At 35.9% G+C, this 19334-nt stretch overlaps 1 long non-coding RNA gene across 1 annotated transcript in view; it reads right to left on the bottom strand.

Moving 5' to 3' along the window:
* The window catches only part of LOC147577494 (uncharacterized), a 234347-nt gene that overhangs the window by 59724 nt on the left and 155289 nt on the right, over positions 1-19334 (bottom strand). Inside the window, exon 2 of the long non-coding RNA XR_015240349.1 lies at positions 13167-13325. This is a non-coding gene — a long non-coding RNA (uncharacterized LOC147577494). The remainder of the gene's footprint in view (positions 1-13166; positions 13326-19334) is intronic.

Raw genomic sequence — 19334 nt, 5'->3', positions numbered from 1 at the left:
ATAAAAACATAAATGTATTAAAAATAACTATATCTACAATATTTATTAATGGATATAAAAAGATATAGATAATGATATGAATAACATGAAATGCAGGAAGGAAGGAGTAAAAGTGTAGTTTTTATATGTTAATGAAGTTATCAGCTTAAAATAGACTGTTATAACTGTTTTTTTATAAGCGTCATGGTAAGAACAAAGAGAAAAGTAGTAGATACACAAAAAATGAAGAGTAAAGAATCAAAGAATATGACTACAAAAAATCATAATCACAGAGGAAGACTGCAAGAGAGGAAGAAGGAAAACGGGAACAACAAAATAGGAAATACTAAACAAAAAATCAATAGTAAGTTTATCTATCAGGAATTAATTTCAATGTAAATGAATTGAAATCTCCCATCAAAAGGCATGGAATGGCTGAAAGGATTTAAAAGAAAAAGGACCCTTTTATATGCCACATATAAAAAGCTTACTTTAACTCTAAGGTCACATAAAGAATGAGAATTATGGGGGTACAAAAGCTATTAAATGGAAATGATAATTAAAAGAGAACAGGAGTAGCTATACTTACATCAGACAAAATATATTTTAAATCAAAAACTGTCATAAGAGACAAAGTAGGTCATTATATAATAATAAAGACTCAATTTCATCAAGAGGATATGACATGAATAGACACTTCTCTAAAGAAGACATCCAGACGGGCAACAGGCACATGAAAAGATGTTCATTCAATGTTACTCCTCATCAGGGAAATGCAAATCAAAACCACACTGAGATACCACCTCATGCCACTCAGAGTGGCTAAAATGAACAAATCAGGAGACTATAGATGCTGGAGAGGATGTGGAGAAACGGGAACCCTCTTGCACTGTTGGTGGGAAGGCAAACTGGTGCAGCCACTCTGGAAAACAGTGTGGAGGTTCCTCAAAAAATTAAAAATAGACCTACCCTATGACCCAGCAGTAGCGCTGCTAGGAATTTACTCAAGGGATACAGGAGTGCTGATGCATAGGGGCACTTGTACCCCAATGTTTATAGCAGCACTTTCAACAATAGCTAAATTATAGAAAGAGCTTAAATGTCCATCAACTGACGAATGGATAAAGAAATTGTGGTTTATATATACAATGGAATACTACTTGGCAATGAGAAAGAATGAAATATGGGCTTTTGTAACAACGTGGATGGAACTGGAGAGTGTTAAGTGAAATAAGTCATACAGAGAAAGACGATACCATATGTTTTCACTCTTATGTGGATCCCGAGAAACTTAAGAGCAGACCACGGGGGAGGGGAAGGGGAAAAAAAGTTAGAGAGGGAGAGAGCCAAACCATAAGAGACTCCTAAAAACTGAGGATAAACTGAGGGTTTATGGGAGGTGGGAGGGTGGGGAGGTTGGGGAGGGTGAGTGATGGGCATTGAGGAGGGCACCTGTTGAGATAAGCACTGGGTGTTGTATGGAAACCAATTAGACAATAAATTTCATACTAAAAAAAAAGAGGACATGACAATTATAAATATAGATGCACATGATATTGGAGCACCTAAATATATAAAGCAAATATCAACAGAACTAAAGAGAGAAATAGACAGAAATAAATAAAATAGGGGACTTTAATACTTCACTTTTAAAAATGGATAGAACATACAGACAGATAATCAGTGAGGAAACAGGATTTGAATAACACTATAGATGAAACTAACCTAACAGACATATACAGAATATTTCATCCAATAGCAACAGAAAATACATCCTTCTCAAGCACATATTTTCTTTAGAATAGACATGTTAGGCCAAGAAATAAGTCTTAACAAATTAAAGAAAACTGAAATTATGTCAAGTAGCTTTTCTGGTCACAATGTAGGGAACTAGAAAGAAGTAACAGGAGAAAATTAAAATTTCACAAATGTGTGGAAATTAACATACTCCTGAATAACCAATAAGTCAAAAAAGTTTAGTTCTATAAGAACTAAAAAAAAGAAAAACTAACACTAGCAGAAGGAAGGAAGTAATAAAGACTAGAGCAGAAAAATGAAATAGAGACTGGAAAAATTATAGAAAAGATCAATGAAACTAAGATGGCTTTTAAAAATATAAACAAAATTTGCAAACCTTTAGCTAGAATGAATAAGAAAATAAAAGAGGTGACTCAAGTAAATAAAATTATAAATGAAAGAGAAGACATTACAACTGACACAATGGAAATAAAAAGAATTTTGAGACTACTATCAACAAATAAGGTAACCTAGAAGAAGTAGATAAATTACTAGAAACACACAACCTACCAGGATTAAATCATGAACAAATAGAATATCTGAACAGAATACTGAATATTAAATCAATAATCAAAACCTCCCAAAAAGAAGCCCAGGACCAGATGGTTTCACTGGTGAATTTTACCAAGCATTTAAAGAAGAATTAACGTCAACCCATTTCAAACTCTTCCAAATATTGAAGAAGAGGGAATACTTCCAAACACATTTTATGAGGCAGTATTACCCTGATACCAAATCCAGACAAGGACACTACAACAAATGAAAACCACAGGCTAATATCCTTGATGAACACAACTGCAAAAATCTCATCAAAATACTAGCAAACCAAATTCAACAGCACATTGAGAGAATCATACAGCACGATCTAGTAGGATTTGTCCCTGGAATACAAGAATATTTTAACATATGCAAATCAACCAATGTGTTAACTGAATAAAGGATAATAATTATATAATCATCCCAATAAATGCAGAAAAGAATTTGACAAAATTTAAAATTCTTTCATGATAAAAACTCTCAACAAATTACGTATAGGTAGAATGTACCTCAACATAATAAAGGCCATATATATCAATCCTACAGCTAACATCTCATTTAGTGATGAAAAGTTGAAAGCTTTTTCTCTTCCTCTAAGATCAGGAACAAGACAATGGTGCTCACTCTCTTTTCAACATAGTACTAGAAGTCCTAACCTAAGAAGTTAGACAACAAAAAGAAATAAAAGGCATACAAATTGGAAAGAAAGAAAGTAAAAATGTCTCTGTTTGCAGATGACATGACCCTATATATAGAAAACCCTGGACCTGACCAAAAAGCTATTAGAACTAATAAACAAATTCAGTAAAGTTGCAGGATATAAAATCAGCATACAAAAACCAATTGCATTTGTATACACTAGCAATGAACTATCTAAAAACCAAGTTAAAAAAACAATCTCACTTACAATAGTACCAAAAAAATAATAACATACTTAGGAATAAATTTAACTAAAGAGGTGATAGATATGTACACTAAAAATTGTAAAATGTTGATGAAAGAAATTGGAGAAGATACAAAGAAATGGGAAAATATCCTTTGTTCATGAGTTGGAAGAATTAATATTATTAAACTATCCATACTACCCAAAGTAATCTACAGATACAATATAATCTCTATCAAAAGTCCAACAGCAGGATGCCTGGGTGACTCAGTTGGTTAAATGTCCAACTTCAGCTCAGATCATGATCTCATGGTTCGTGAGTTCAAGCCCTACATCAGGCTCTGCCCTGACAGCACAGAGCCTGCTTCAGATCCTCTGTCTCTCTCTCTCTCTCTCTCTCTCTCTCTCTCTCTCTCTCTGCCCCTCCTCTGCTTGCACTCTCTCTCTCTCTCAAAAAATAAATGAAAATTTAAAAAAAGTCCAACAGCATTTTTCACAGTAATAGAAAAAAAATCCTAAGATTTATACGTAACTATAAATTATCCCAAATAGCCAAAGCAATCTAACACAAAAAGATCAATGCTGGGGCATCATACTTTCTGATTTTAAAATATATTACAAAGCTACAGTAATCAAAACAGTACAGTACTGCCTAGATAAAGAAACATTAACCAATGGAACAGAATAAACAAGGTAGAAATAGATCCAAATATATATGGTCAAGTGATCTTCAACAACAGTGCCAAGAACACCAAAAGGAAAAGGATAATCCCGTCAATAAATGTTGGGAAAACTGGATATCTACCTGCAGAATGATGAAACTGGACTCCTATCTTACACCTTATACAAAAAATCAATTTAAAATGGATTCAAGATTTAAATTTAAGACCTGATACTTTAGAACTACTAGAAGAAAACATAGTAGAAAAGTTTTTTGACATCAGTCTATGCAATGATTCAGATATGCCCCCAAAAGCACAAGCAACAAAAACAAAAACAGACAACTGGGATTGCATCTAACTAAAAAGCTTCTGTACAGAAAAAGGAAACAATCAATGGAATGATAAAGCGACCTATAGAATGGAAAAAAATATCTGCAAATCAAACATCTAATAAGAGATTAATATCTAAAATGTATTTAAAAACTCCTACAGGGGCGCCTGGGTGGCGCAGTCGGTTAAGCGTCCGACTTCAGCCAGGTCACGATCTCGCGGTCCGTGAGTTCGAGCCCCGCGTCGGGCTCTGGGCTGATGGCTCAGAGCCTGGAGCCTGTTTCCGATTCTGTGTCTCCCTCTCTCTCTGCCCCTCCCCCGTTCATGCTCTGTCTCTCTCTCTCTCCCAAAAATAAATAAACGTTGAAAAAAAAAATTAAAAAAAAAAAAAAAAACTCCTACAACTCAATCAAAAATAAAATAAAAGATAGCCTGATTAAAATATGGGCAAAGGACCTGAAGAGACATTTCTCAAAAGAAAACACAAACAGCCACCTGGTATACAAAAAGGTGCTCAGTATCACTAATTATCAGGGAAATGTCAATCAAAACCACAATGACATATCACTTCGTACCTGTTAGGATGGTAATTATTAAAATAACAAAAAATAAACAAGTGTTAGCAAGGATGTGGAGAAAGGGGAAATCTGGTACAGTGATGGATCAAAACTGATATAGCAATTATAGAAAACTGTATAGAGCTTATTCAAAAAATTAAAAATAGAGCTACCTTATTATTCAATAATCCCACTCTGGGTATATATCCAGAAGAAATGAAATCAGAATCTCAAAGAGATATCTGCATTCCCATGTTTATTGCAGCACTATTCACAATAGCCAAGAGAGAAACAACCTGTGTTTGTAAATGGATGAATGGATAAAGAAAATGTAGTATATGTATGTAATATTATTCAGCCTTAAAAAAGAAGAAAATCCTACTATTTGTGCATGAGCCTGGAAGGCACTATGTTAAGTGAAATAAGCCAGGCAGACAAATATGCGTGATTTCACTTACATGTGGAATCTAAAAATTAAAAAATTTTAACTCTTGAAGGTAGAGAGTAGAATGGTGTTTTCCAGGGCCTGGAGGATGAAGGTAGAAGGGAGATGTTAGTCAAAAGATACAAAATTTCAGTACAAAAGATGAATATGTTCTGGTGACCTAATATGTACCATGATAGGTATTATTAATTATATTGTATTTCATATTTGAAATGTGCCAACAGAATAAATCTTAAGTGTTCTTACCACACACACACACAAATTAAATATGTGAGTTTCTGAATATTTAATACAGTTCTTACACCTCACACCAAAATCATAGTTTATAAAAAGAAAACACAATAAATTGAACCTCATCAAAGCCAACTTTTGTTCTGCGAAAGATCTTGTGAAGAGAAAGAAAGGACAAGCTACAGGAGAAAATAATTGCAAATCACATATCTGATAAAGGACTAGTATGCACAATATATAAAGAACTTCAAAACTCAACAATTAAAAAAATAGAACATGGGAAAAGGAGGTAAAGACACACTTGCTGAAGATGTAGAGATGGGAAATAAGCACATAAAAATATTCAACATCATTAGTCTTTAGGAAAATGCAAATTAAAGCCACAATAAGATATCACTACACACCTATTAGAAAGACTAAAAGAACAGTGCCAACACCAAATTTTGTCAAGGATACAGAGAAATCAGATTCCTCATATATTGCTGGTAGGCATATAAGATGGTACAGTCACAATGAAAACAGTTTGGCAGTTTCTTCTAAAACTAAAAACATACCTACCATACAATCCAGCAGTTGCACTCTTGGGCATTTATTTATCCAGAAAAATAATGACTTATGTTCACACAAAATGACAAATGTTCTATATGAATGTTTACAGCAGACTTGTATTAACCAAAAACTAAGTAGCCTAGATGTTCTTCAATAGATGAATGGCTAAATAAACTCAGTGGTATAATTATATCATGGAATACTCAGGGGGTGGGGAATGGAACACAGTATTGATACACAGAAAAACCTTGATGAATCTCCAGAGAATTATGCTAAGTGAAAATAAATCAGCCTCAAAAGTCTACATACTGTATGATTCATATAACATTCTTGAAATAACAAATCTATAGAAATGAAGAACAAATTAACTGTCATGGATTAAGGGAGGGGATGAGGATTAGAGAAAAGTGGATGTAACTTAAAAAAAGCAACGTGAAGAATCTGTTATGATGTAAATGGTCCATAGCTTGATTGTAGCAATTTCAATATCCTGGTTGTGATATCATACTATAATTTTTCAAGATGTCACCATTGGGGAAAATGGAATAAAGGGTACATGAGCTCTCCTTGTACAATTTTTATGAATAAATGTGAATCTATAATTATCACAAAAATAAAAACTTTGGAAAACAATACTTTTTTAAAAGAAAAGAACATAGCACTGGATTCAGAAGAACTAGGTTTTTGTCCAGGATCACCACTCAGGAGCCTATGACTTTGAGTAAGTCACTTCAACTTTAAGAACCATGGTTTTCTAATTTGTAAAATGTGTAGATTAGATAAATTAACCTCTAAAATCAAATTCCAGTTATATGATTCTTTGATAGATTTTTATTTCCTGGAAAAGAGTACTTCTGTGAAATATATGATTCTCTATACCACTGAAATGGAATGCATGGAGATTATTTCAAATCTGAGAAAACAGATACACCCAAGTATGGAGATCTTGCACCTGGAAAAGATCAATCTGCTTGCTCATTAATGTAAAATCTCTAAAAAGTGTCCTCCACCCAGACCAAGATGGCATTTCCCCATAATGTTAGAGATGAGAAACTGGTTTAAGATTAAATCAAAAACTCAACCTTCTCAGCCTATCAGAGAACCAAAGAAATACTTTCATTCTTGCAATTTGAAATATTTTTTCAGAAAACCAAACTTTTCCCAAACCCTGTTTTACATGGAGGAGAGATAACCCACATATATGTGGCAGGTCCTTTAATTCATTCTGGTTTCAGCAATGTTGGGTTTAGCTTAGTTATAAGACTAATATGTCTACATGCTAGTTGAGGCATACCTCTTCTGGTCTTCTGTCACCAGCTGATGGACCCCCAAGACAGTCTGGATATAAATCCATTTCTCTTGCTGGAAGCTAGTGTGTAACATACTATACTTGCACAAAGACTTTTGAAACTTACTTTCTCTATGTAAGTGATGAATCACTGAGTTCTACTCCTCAAACCAATACTATACTGTATGTTAACTAACATGACTTTAAATAAGTAAAGTTTTTAAAAAAGAGAAAAAAATCTACAAGGTCTTCAAGAAACTTTAAAGAAGCAAAACTATTATTTAAACCACATGGCTTTTAAGTTCACAAAAGTTTTCCTTAAAACAGTTATATTACTATTCTGAGTTCAACTTATATTAGTAGTGCTATGTGCACAAAATAAAAGAGTGATGTAATTCTGTATGTGTAATGTATACTTTATGATATATACATAAAACTATGGAGTACATGAAGGTTTGGGAGGGGCCACTCTTGTGATTCTAACTAATCAACCATGGAAATCATTATATATGCTTAAATATAATTATAGGGCCCCTAGACTGTTAAAAAAAAAACTTTAGTGGGGTTTGGAGAGTATGTGAAGATTTTTGCAAGTTGTCATACTTGAGTTTTCCTTGGGATTTCAAAATTAGAGCTGGTTTACATCCTTTATGGCATTTATTAATTTGCAAATTTTTATTGGACCTAACTATGTGTCCAGTACTGTATAGATGCTGGAGGGGCGTTTATAGGCAAAAAGGTACTGATTACAACACAAGGCTAAGTTCTGTGAGGAAGGTAAGTATAAATGCTAGTGGAGGACATTGGAAATCATCTAGCCCAAACTTGACCTGAGTTTTCACATGTATGCTATTGCTTTTTAAATCCAGACCTCATGTGAACAGGGTCATTCCCATATTGAAAATATCATATGAGTCCAAAGTTTTCCAACTGATGGCTAACTGGTATACCCAGACATCTAATGTAAAAAAAACAAAAACAAAACAAAACAAAACAAAAAAAAAAAAACCCTGACAATTCAAAGCCAGACTTCCTGATGCTAAGCAGGTTTACTCACTTGTCAAGGTTGCTTGTGCAACCTTCGTTGTTGGTGACAGACTAAAGGTAAGAATATACCCATCACAAAATGGCTGAATGTGTATTGCAGGCTCAGCAGAAATGTGGCCTCCATAAGGAATGTTCTCCTACATAACTTTACTTCTCTTTCTAGTGACTCTGGTCTCACAGTTTTACCCTTCCTTCTCCAGAAGAAATTTATCCTAGATCCTGTCACATGGCAATGAAAACCCAACTGTCCTTTCTTGCAAAAGAGACTTCCTAGGTGATGTTGAAAGGAAAATCATGAGAAAGAATGTTAAGATTTTCTCTTGTGTTTGGGAGAAACACAAGAGAGCAAGGTTGGAGGCAAACTGAGTAGCTAATGGACAGAGTAACCTTAGGTTCCCTGTATAAACCCAACTTTCCCCACTCCAGACTGCTGGACTGTGTTGGTGTCTGGTTTGTCTAATTTGATTATGAGCCCCCTGGACAAGAACTTTGTCTAATTCTGTGTTCTCTACAGCACCTAGCCCTTTGTTGGCACCACTGAATGCCAAAGAACACTCCACTTCTGTTAACTAATAATAAGATTGACTTCCCAACTCAATGTGATGAGGTTTCTGTCATTTTTATGCCAGTGTTTTCTGATTTGTATTTCATATTTATGTCTGGAGAGGAAGCTTCATGTGTTACTGAATCACCTCTGGACTGATCTTCTTTTCAGGAAACGTAGGCATGAGGTTGAGTGTTTTTCAACCACGAGTTTTGGGAACACAGACTGCTCAAATATGCTAGGGTACATGAAGGGGAAATGTTTCTGAAAGGATCACTTTTTTCAGCAGTCATGGGGATCTCTGTGAGCCAAGGATACAGACTGGTTAGCAGATGTGACCATAAAAACAGCAGGTCTCTTTAATGCAAATATTTCACTTTGGTTTCTCTGTTCCTAAGGAAAATAGGCAGGTTTGTGGGTTTTGTTTGTTTGTTTTTGTCTTTTGATTTAATTGTACTCTTTAATTGCACTTCTTTAATTGTACATATTATTTGATCTAGTACTAAATCAATAATTAAGTTTCTCTTTATGGTAAATGAGTCACCATATTGACTTTTTAAGGCAAAAATCAGATATTCCAATTCACGATGCAATTTCAGATATTGCAATTCGCAATGCAATTTCACAACGCAAACATAGCAGGAGTTTTCTGGGCTATCTCATCTTAATTCAGGTAGAGGAGAAAAATGTCTTCATTAATAGAGGACACTGTTTATATATATATTTTTCCATTTAGCATGGCTTATACTTTCTGTTGAATGTCAAACATACATAATGTATTACGTAATATGAACTGAGGTAAACAGGTCTTTAGTGTGAAGTTTTATGTTAATTTATCTAGAAACTGGGCTGTGTTCAATATTTTGTATAGTCTCTACATACTAGCCTCTACATACTATAGCTTCAAATACCTTCCTTGTTTTTGTTTTTGTCTTCCCTATCACTTTGAGCTTCCCTAAGAACACCTCCTCAGCGATAGTCTGTTTTGCAGCCCTTTCAGATTTAACTGTTATTATACTGGAGCCTTATTGCTGTGTGTCAGGGGAGGGAGAATAAAATGGGGGGAGGGAAGAAGAACATTCTATAATCTTACAAGAAAATCTGTCTTTTAGTGGGCCTATGTCACTGGGCTGTAACCTTCACCAATATTTCTTAGCTTTACTCGCCCTCTTAGGTAAAACAAGATGGCACCACAATTGTATATATTCCCTTCCTCCAGGGGGTTAAGGCTCTGGTAAAGTCTTATACCCTGGAGAAGAGGTCTTTGATGTGGTGAATGATCTCAATAAGTCGTATTTATTTATTTATTTATTTATTTACTTATTTACTTACTTACTTACACTTATTTTTTGAGAGACAGAGCACAAGCAGGGGAAGAGCAGAGAAACAGGGAGACATAGAATCTGAAGCAGGTTCCAGGCTCTGAGCTGTCAGCCTGATGTGTACAGAGCCTGACGTGGGGCTCGAACCCACAGACTGTGAGATCGTGACCTGAGCCAAAGTCAGACACTCAACAAACTAAGCCACCCAGGCGCCCCTCAGTAAGTTTTAAAATTTTACCATTTCCCTTCCCCTGCCAGAGGCACAGGAGATCTTTCTTGCATTTTTACTAGGAGGATGGTGAGGTCCCTGGAGGCAAACACCATGAAAGTGTGGGACTCCCCCTAAGTCTCTATGCCCTAGCAGTTTCTCATTCTCATGTTAGTCCATACTCAGCATCCAGCAATTAATTAAAATTACCATTTAACTGTTGCTATAAGTTTATGGCTTCCATGACTTCTGTTCCAATTAGGCAGATCTTTGTTGTGACTGTCTGAATTTGCATGGTTTGGGGATAGCAGCTTGACCCGAGACCTCAGTTTGCTGCTGTGTCCAAAAATCACTGATTTTCAGTATGTTCAGCTTTTTTCTTGTGAAGATAGGAGCGATAGTTTCCAAACTCTTCATATGTCATTGAAGCTGAGACTTTATACAGTTTTTTCACAAGTAAAAATAAATGTGATAAGGGAGTTGAAGTATTGCTACAAGTAAAAAGACTAAAAATCATTTTTGAATTATCTTCAAAGCTTATTTCTAATAAATAGGTTAAATGAATAGGAAAATTGTAATGGATAACAGAGGTTAGCAGTGCTTCCACTGGTCAAATTTGGAACAGCTCATGCATTATAACAAATAAGGAGTTGGATAAATTACAATACACTGGAAAAAAGGAGTCCATCAGTTCATACTGATACCCAAAAATAATAATTTCAAGTGTTGGGGAGAGGGAGAATGAAAAGTTCTTTTTTACAGAAAAATGACAACAAACAAATGTAGAGGAAATTATAAAATTGGAAAAATCATCATTTTGCTGGTACCAGGGTAATACTTTATCTAAGGAATATGTATTAATGGATACCAAAGCCATTGAGGGAAAGATCATTGGAGAGCAAAATATTCATACAGTCTCAATATCACCTTGCAGAGTACTCATTAACCACAAAAGAAAAGCATGCCTGTACAATGAAGAAATACAACAGACACCACCTTAACTAAATAATCAAACTTAATTTCCCAAACTAGGATACACTGATATTGTGTACTTCCTGATATGAATCTCTGTGGGGACACAACATCACAACTGTTGTTGTCCTGCCAAATATATTCTACCTGAATCTATTTAGGAGAAAATAGTCATTTTAGGGATATTGTACAAAACAACGATCTGGTCTCTTTAAAAGTGTTAATGCCATAAGAGAAAAAACAGCTGGGGACTATTTTAGAGTAAAAAGGCATAAAGAAATTTGATAACTAAATGCAATGCATGATTCTTCATTGAATCCTGGAAGGAGGTATACAAATAGTTATAGAGAATTTTGTTGGGGTAACTTAGGAAATTTGAATACTAACTGTGTTTATTAGATGAAAGCTTCATGTCAACGTTAAAATTTCTTATGGTAATTATATTGCAGTTTATGGGAGGATGTCCTTGTTTTAGGAGAGAAATGGTGAGGTATTGGACTGATTTTCATGGTATCTACAATTACCTCCCAAGTGGCTGAAAGTTAATTAATAAGTTTGATTGAAAGTTCCTTTTTTTGCAACTTTTCTGTAGGGTTGATATTTTGTAAAACATAAAAATGAAAAAGTAAACAAAATGGATGACAACAGTAATAATATAAAATCAAATGCTTTATCCTTGGGGGTGTTAGACATCATACAGAAAAAAAGTTAAGCTTACTTTCCATTGATAAGTATACTGAACATTCTTTCGCATGCTATGTGTGAATTAGTCTTTTGCAAAGGAGCTATGGTAAAATAATTAGTCAAATACACAGAAACGAAGACTATAGTAGATACCCCAAAAACTGTTGGGTGAAAACTCTTGCAAAAAACGGAAATTTACAAGAGCTTTGACCAATAGTGATAGGGAATTAAAAGTAAAATTTTGGATGCAATAACCTCCCATATATTCTATTTATTACTGCATATACATAAAAATGCCAAAAAAGATGAACACATTTGTATAACAAATATAAATAATTGCATTATAATGCCTTCCTACATTAACGAAGAGCTTTGCACAAACCTATCTTCTTCAAAATGCTGTCATTTCACTGTATTGGTTACTTTGACAACATGTAAAATAATGAGAATGTACACTTAGCCCTGGCTCTGAAGCTGTCCCTAAATAGGGCACTTTTAAAGACACATTTTCTCCTGCAAGTGATGGTAAAGTGATTAAAATGATGGCAAAATCCAACATAAAGGTCAGACTGAGTATTGCCAACTGCTAGAAACTTTCGTCAAGTGTCTGAGTAATTTTTATCCTTCCACATCACCGCCTCTACTCGGTTTGTGCCAAGGCCCCAGGGAAAGGTTAGTCAGTGTGTTCATAGACAGGGCAGGAGAGTAATAAGTGAGCAAAGAGGATTAACTATCTTATCTATCTGGGGTAAAGCACTGGATGCTCTAGGAAAAGAAAAATCCTTCTGTGTTAAGACAAGTTTTAGAAGTAGCTTCATTCCAATTACTGTCATTTATAAACTTTCTTTGCCCTGAGGATTTTCAGGAGCTTGACTTAAAAAATTTTTTTAAAAAAATCACCTTACTTTATAAGCAGCAATCACCACAATTAGAACTGCAGTGTAGACATCCTTACAGGATATAATAATTAATTCAGCTGGTTATGAAGTCTTGCCTTCTTCCCTGCCAAATTCCAAGAACAAGCAATCTGTCTTTAAAGGGCTATGTCATAGCTAGAGAAAGAGACAATGAATTTCAAGACGACTTGGGGATATATGGAACAAAGCAGACCCAAACCCTGATTTTCCTTACCTGCTCTTTGATGATGGGAGCTAGGCAGTGAGTGAGAGGCTGAGGAAATGGAGAAACTTCCATGGGCATTCATTCCCTTGTCTCTTTAAGACTTGTGTTCTCCTTCCAATTCCCATTTTCTCTTTTTGAAGCAGAAGTAGGATATTTGCATCTTAGAGTCTGATGAGAGAGAGCAGAAGAGAAGGGCCTGTGACTGACTAGAGGAATTGAAGTCCCAGTGACTAGAGGAATTGAATTTTCCTTCAATTCCTGCCCCAGCTAGAGAGAGAGGTCTGCTGCTCTGGGCTGTGCTCAGAGCCTGGAGACCAAACAGCATCAAGTTCTCCAGACATTTCTCTGATAGATCCTGTGTCTCAAGGCACTGGGACACAGCAAGAACCTCCCAGTCAGATAGCTTGAGGTTTAAACCCCAGTTGTTCTATTATTTTTTGTTTGAACTTGAAGTCATTAAACCAAGAGTCTCAGTATCTTCTGCTAAAAAAAAACAAAAACAAAAAAAGCAAAAAACAAAAAAACAGGGTGGGTGGTCAGGTGGGAGATATCATTCACAATAATGAGACTAGTGGGAAGATAGATGAAATTGAGAAGTAAGGGTTCAGCACCACGTCTGACAGTTTTAAGGGCTCAGGGAATGACTTCAGCAGCTAAAAAGGGGCAGGAATTACTGTCTTTCTTTTGAATCTCTTCACGGAGCCATGATGGGGGTAATGAAGGCTGGGACATCCAGTCTATTCTGGCTCCTGTAATGTTAACCTAGGCACACCACAAACTAGACAGAGTTCCAAAGTAGACAATACTTGTCTTTAATGTTCTTGTCCTGCTCCTTCTAAAATTAGCGTTTATATCCAGGACCCCCTTCTCCACATCTTCTTTCTGGTATTGGGGTTTCATGTGTCATGCCCCGCACAATCCTCTCTAGGTCTGCACTCTTTTGGCAAACATGTCTTGTACTTTTTCAGGTTCTCTGTGATAATACCAGGCATTACTCCTTTAAATTAATCAGTTCTCTGAGGCAACGTTTTGTTCTTTTTCCTTATTGTATTGACAAAATCTTTCGGTATGGTCATATGGTCACAGATTTGATATCCAGAAAGTGAGCAGAATCATTTTGCTGTCTTGGAATTTTATTGTTGCAAGTATTTTTCAAAACAAATACAATTTGGTAATATTTTCATTATTTGAAATACAATATCAAATGCTGTAAATATTGGCATATTCTATTATAAATATAACTAAATTTCTTTTAACTTTAAAACAATAAAGAAAACACAGCGATCCTAGATTAAAAGTAGAAAACATGAAATTTTTGACTCAATGGAACTTTCAGATTAATCATTTTCCCACCACCAATTCATTCTAATGGTAAATGGTAATATGATAATGAATTCTATAATTATCCTTTGAAGCCTTCAGATTAAAAAATAATAACAAAAGTTCTTTGTGTAAGCAGACTATCAGTCCTCGTCAAGAAATATGGTTGCTTTATAGCTTTCCGAAAATATGTTTCAGTCAGACATACCTGGGCACGCAGTTTGGAAAATTCAAATTAAATTTCCCAGTATTTAGTTCATTACAGAGTCCATGCTACCTGCTGTAGAAAAACTGACTTTTCAGTATCTTATCATCGTTGTCATTTTCTTCAGCTATGAATTTCTCTTTCACTAAAATCCATTAGTTTTCTAAAACTGTAGATTTTACTATTAGTGAGATCATAGCATTTCTTTTATGTAGAGCTCCTTGGTCACCATGGGGCAAACTGAGTGGTATCTGGAAGGCCTCTTATTGCCTTTTCCTGACCAGTTTAAATTTCTCTCTATCTAATGCCTCTTTCTGATATACCTACTATGTCAAACCCCAGGGACAGGTCCGCTCATGATAATATCATCCCTCTACTCCACATCAAGATATCCAGATCCTTCATCGTTGTAAGAGCATTCAACCTCAGAACCTATTTCTTTCTTTTGTTATCTATGATTGAATATAACCTCTTGGGTACCAAAATTAAAAACAAACAAAAAGCCCCTAACACTTCTTGCTACTCCCCGTCTACCCCAACAACAATTAAAAAAAAAAAATGCATACATGGGGCGCCTGGGTGGCGCAGTCGGTTAAGCGTCTGACTTCAGCCAGGTCACGATCTCGCGGTCCGTGAGTTCGAGCCCCGCGTCGGGCTCTGGGCTGATGGCTCAGAGCCTGGAGCCTGTTTCCGATTCTGTGTCTCCCTCTCTCTCTGCCCCTCCCCTGTTCATGCTCTGTCTCTCTCTGTCCCAAAAATAAATAAACGTTGAAAATAAAAATTTAAAAAAAAAAAAAATTAAAAAAAAAATGCATACAAATCTTTCCAATTTCTGAATAAAGAAGTCAAACTTCAGTTTTAGTGTTTTGTTTGTTTGTTTGTTTTGCTTTTTAATGTTTTACCAAGGTTCCCTCCAAGGTTATTTGCCATCAGGGTATCTTTGAAAGTGCAATGAAGTATCTATCATCAGGCGAGCATATATACTCTACAGATTTTATAAGGCTATGACTTTCATTATTTATCTTGAATTTCCTCTTTAGACTGTGTATTAATGAAAAGTGGAAACTAATTTTTTTTCTTTCTCAGCCTATACACATACTCAAAGTTTTCAAAGCAAGATGTCATGCTAGAAATAAAATAAACACAGGAAACTTTTCTCTTGGCAATACTTTTCAGAGGCAAAGACTAAATGAATAGTAGCAAAGGTGGAAAGAGCATGCTAAATATTTTTACATTTGTGGAGAGTCTAAATAAAAAGATGGTCCCGTGGTGAGCTTTGCCACATTAAGCTTCTGGGAGAAGTGTGCATGGAGAACATTCCTGGGGCTGGCACTCCTGGAGAGGGCTCCCTTAAATTCTTCACAGCTGGACTCCAGAGACAAGCAACTGCTCCTTGAGCCAAGGACATGGAAGGAGAGGGAACTACCAAGCCGATTTCCGAGGAAGCTGGCTCCCAACCCAAATATGAAAATTACAGCCAAGACCCCGATTATTTGTCACTTTTTCCCTGCAATTTTGAACCGATAATCATGTGCTTCTGAAGACAGATGTTCATAAAGTTATTGGCAACCACATTTTACTCAATCTTTAGTCATTAATTTGCTTCCGTTTTCTAAACTAATGATACTTCAGTTAAAGTTATGCTGATATCATATGGAAATTCAATAGCACTAAGAACACTAATCAATTTTGAAACCTTGCTCCTTTAGGAGGTGAATGACAAACTCCTTTCTTGAATCCTTTCAGCATGGAGATCAGGACCTGAAGTTTTCAGGGGAGATTTTTTTTTTTTCTAATAAATATTTGCATCACCTCTACATAAGCAATTTGCTTCTAGGTCTCCAACTCCCTTTAATTACTGTTCGACACAAAAGCATGCAGGGGCACCGGGGTGGCTCACTCGGTTGAGCGTCCAACTCTGGCTGGGGTGGCTCACTCGGTTGAGCGTCCAACTCTGGCTGAGGTCATGATCTCTCAGTACGTGAGTTCAAGCCCAGCGTCAGGCTCTGTGCTGACAGCTCAGAGCCTGGAGCCTGTTTCAGATTCTGTGTCTCCCTCTCTCTCTAACCCCTTCCCGGCTCATACTCTGTCTCTCAAAAATGAATAAACGTTAAAAAAATTTTTTTAAAGCATTCATGGTTATTACAGATCTCCCTTGACTCTTTTTACTTTCTAAATTCCTTAAGAACAGTGAGCGTGTTCCTTACCAGGAGCCCTAAGTCTCTGTGAACATGACCAACTTTTTGTAAGTAATTTACACTAAGGTCCACTGGCTGCTTAACAGCTGTCTGTAAGAAAGACAAATTACTTTTCATTCTCACTGAATTATAAACGATTTTAATTGTTTTAATAAAAAAAATGTTTAGTTATTAGGAATTCCAGCATTTGTAATATAAAAATTAAGTTTATTAATGACCACACCTGAAGTTCAGTATAAGAATTGGTGGGTGTTGTTTCCTCACAATCTGATGATATCTCCATGTCTATATACTGCTTTTGGTTTTAGTATATGATTGCTCTCTCCTTAATGTTTCCTCATCTGTGTTGACTACTTTACTAGAGTAAATTTCTATGGGACAATCCATGCATTATCTACCAGCTGTATGGAAATACTATTTAGAACAGTAAATTTCTGGGCATCATTATTATATAAACTGTAATTGCTGTTTAAAGTTGGTATAAAAACATAAACACCCTTCGCACTTTGCCATGCTCTACTGAATTCAAGGGATTCCAATATGGTTAAAGAAAGAGAGGAACCAAGCTTCAGGAACCTGCACTGACTGGGCTTTCCAACAACACTAAGCATTCTACTGTCTGTCTGCCTCAGGAGCTACCATTCCGACACCTTCTCAGCAGAATTCAGCTACAAACCCAATAAAAATTCTAGCTAAGTAGGTCAGACTGCTGAGAGCCCTGGCACTGATTTTATTTCTGACTGGGCAAGGACTCTCTACCATGGAAGAATGACAACGACATAATAAATCTACCTTGTTGCTTATAAAGAAGTGATTTAATGAGAAATTTGGAGAATTTATCTGATAATATCAAACAGCCCTTTTAAATTAGGTCCTACAACTCTATTCTCTCCTTCTCTCTCTCCCTCTCCTTCTCTCTCTCTCTCTCTCTCTCTCACACACACACAACACACACACACACACACACACACATATTGTTTAATATTATTAAGGAATGTGCTTGTTATTTTTTTAAGTCTTTTTAATGTTTATTTATTTCTGAGAGAGAGTGTGAAAGCAAGGGAGGGGCAGAGAGAGAGGGAGGTAGAGAATCCAAAGCAGGCTCCAGACTGTGAGCGCAAAGCCCGAAGCAGGGCTCAAACTCACAAACCATGAGATCATGACCTGAGCTGAAGTCAGATGCTCAACCAACTGACCCACCCAGGAGCCCTGGAATGTGCCTATTCTTGATGTAGATTAAAGATATTTAGAGTTTCATTAGCACAGTATCCACTATTTTTTGACAAGAACAAAAACCAACCATGTTAAACCCTATTTATACAAATGAATGAATGAATGAATGAATGAATGAATGAAAGAAAGAAAAAGAGAGTCAAACTGCCAGAAAATTCCCTTCTCTATATTCCACCAATATCTCAAACTTAATTTATTGCCTTCCTGCCCATATCAATCGTCAAGTTGCCACATGTGAAATTTCATAAATGTCCCTCTTTCCATGCATCCAAGCCCTAGGACTTTCACTCTGAAGCTATAATTTGATTCTATTACCTCCCTTCCATTCATATCCCCATTTTTCTCCCAATAAATTGATCATTCCATTTCCAATATCCTTACTGCCAATATTTTTAATCCTGCCACCAGAGTTTTGTTCCTAGAGCACAAATGCAATCAAGATATTCTTCTGTTCAGAAGCATTCAGTAGCTTCCCTCTACATGCAGAATAGACTTTTAAAAAATTTAACATGAAATTAAAGGCTGGCTTAATTCCTTGTTATTTAAAGAGATCCAATATTGTAAAGTGATTAAGAATATAGCTTTAAAATTTTAAAAGCCCTGGTTTCAAACTCTAACTCCAACATTTTCTTTTTCTTTCTTTTTTTTAATGTTTATTTATTTTCAAGAGAGAGACAGAGCATGAGCAGGGGAAGGGGAGAGAGAGAGGGAGACACAGAATCTGAAGCAGGCTCCAGGCTCCAAGCTGTCAGCACAGAGCCCGAAGTGGGTGTTGAACCCATGTACTGTGAGATCATGGCCTGAGCCGAAGTCAGTCACTTAAATGACAGCCACCAAGGCACCCCAAACTGCAACATTTTCTAGCTAAGTGAACTTGGAAATAGTTCTTAACCCTCTGTCTCAGTTTATTTACATATAAAATAGAAAGAATACCTACCTTACATATTTGTTGTGAGAATTCAATTTGCACATATGAATGCACATAATGAATACTCAATATATGGTAGTCATTATTATTTATTTTTTTACTTTTCCCAATTTATCTACTACTACACTCACTCCTACCACTAAGCTATCATATATTTGAGGGGGCAAACAGATTTCATTACTCAAACCAAAATGGTCAAAAGTAGCTGTTTTTTGAGCCCTATGTTAAGAACTCTCCGGCAAATCAGGATCAGCAGGAAAGGATTTTGAAATAGATTAGCCATGGTTGCCACC

This window comes from Puma concolor, chromosome C2 (assembly GCF_028749965.1).
Source record: "Puma concolor isolate L17-30 chromosome C2, mPumCon1.1.hap2, whole genome shotgun sequence".
Lineage (NCBI taxonomy): Eukaryota > Metazoa > Chordata > Mammalia > Carnivora > Felidae > Puma > Puma concolor.
The sequence above is the reverse complement of the archived record's forward strand: the minus strand, read 5'-3'. Positions and strand labels throughout refer to the sequence as shown.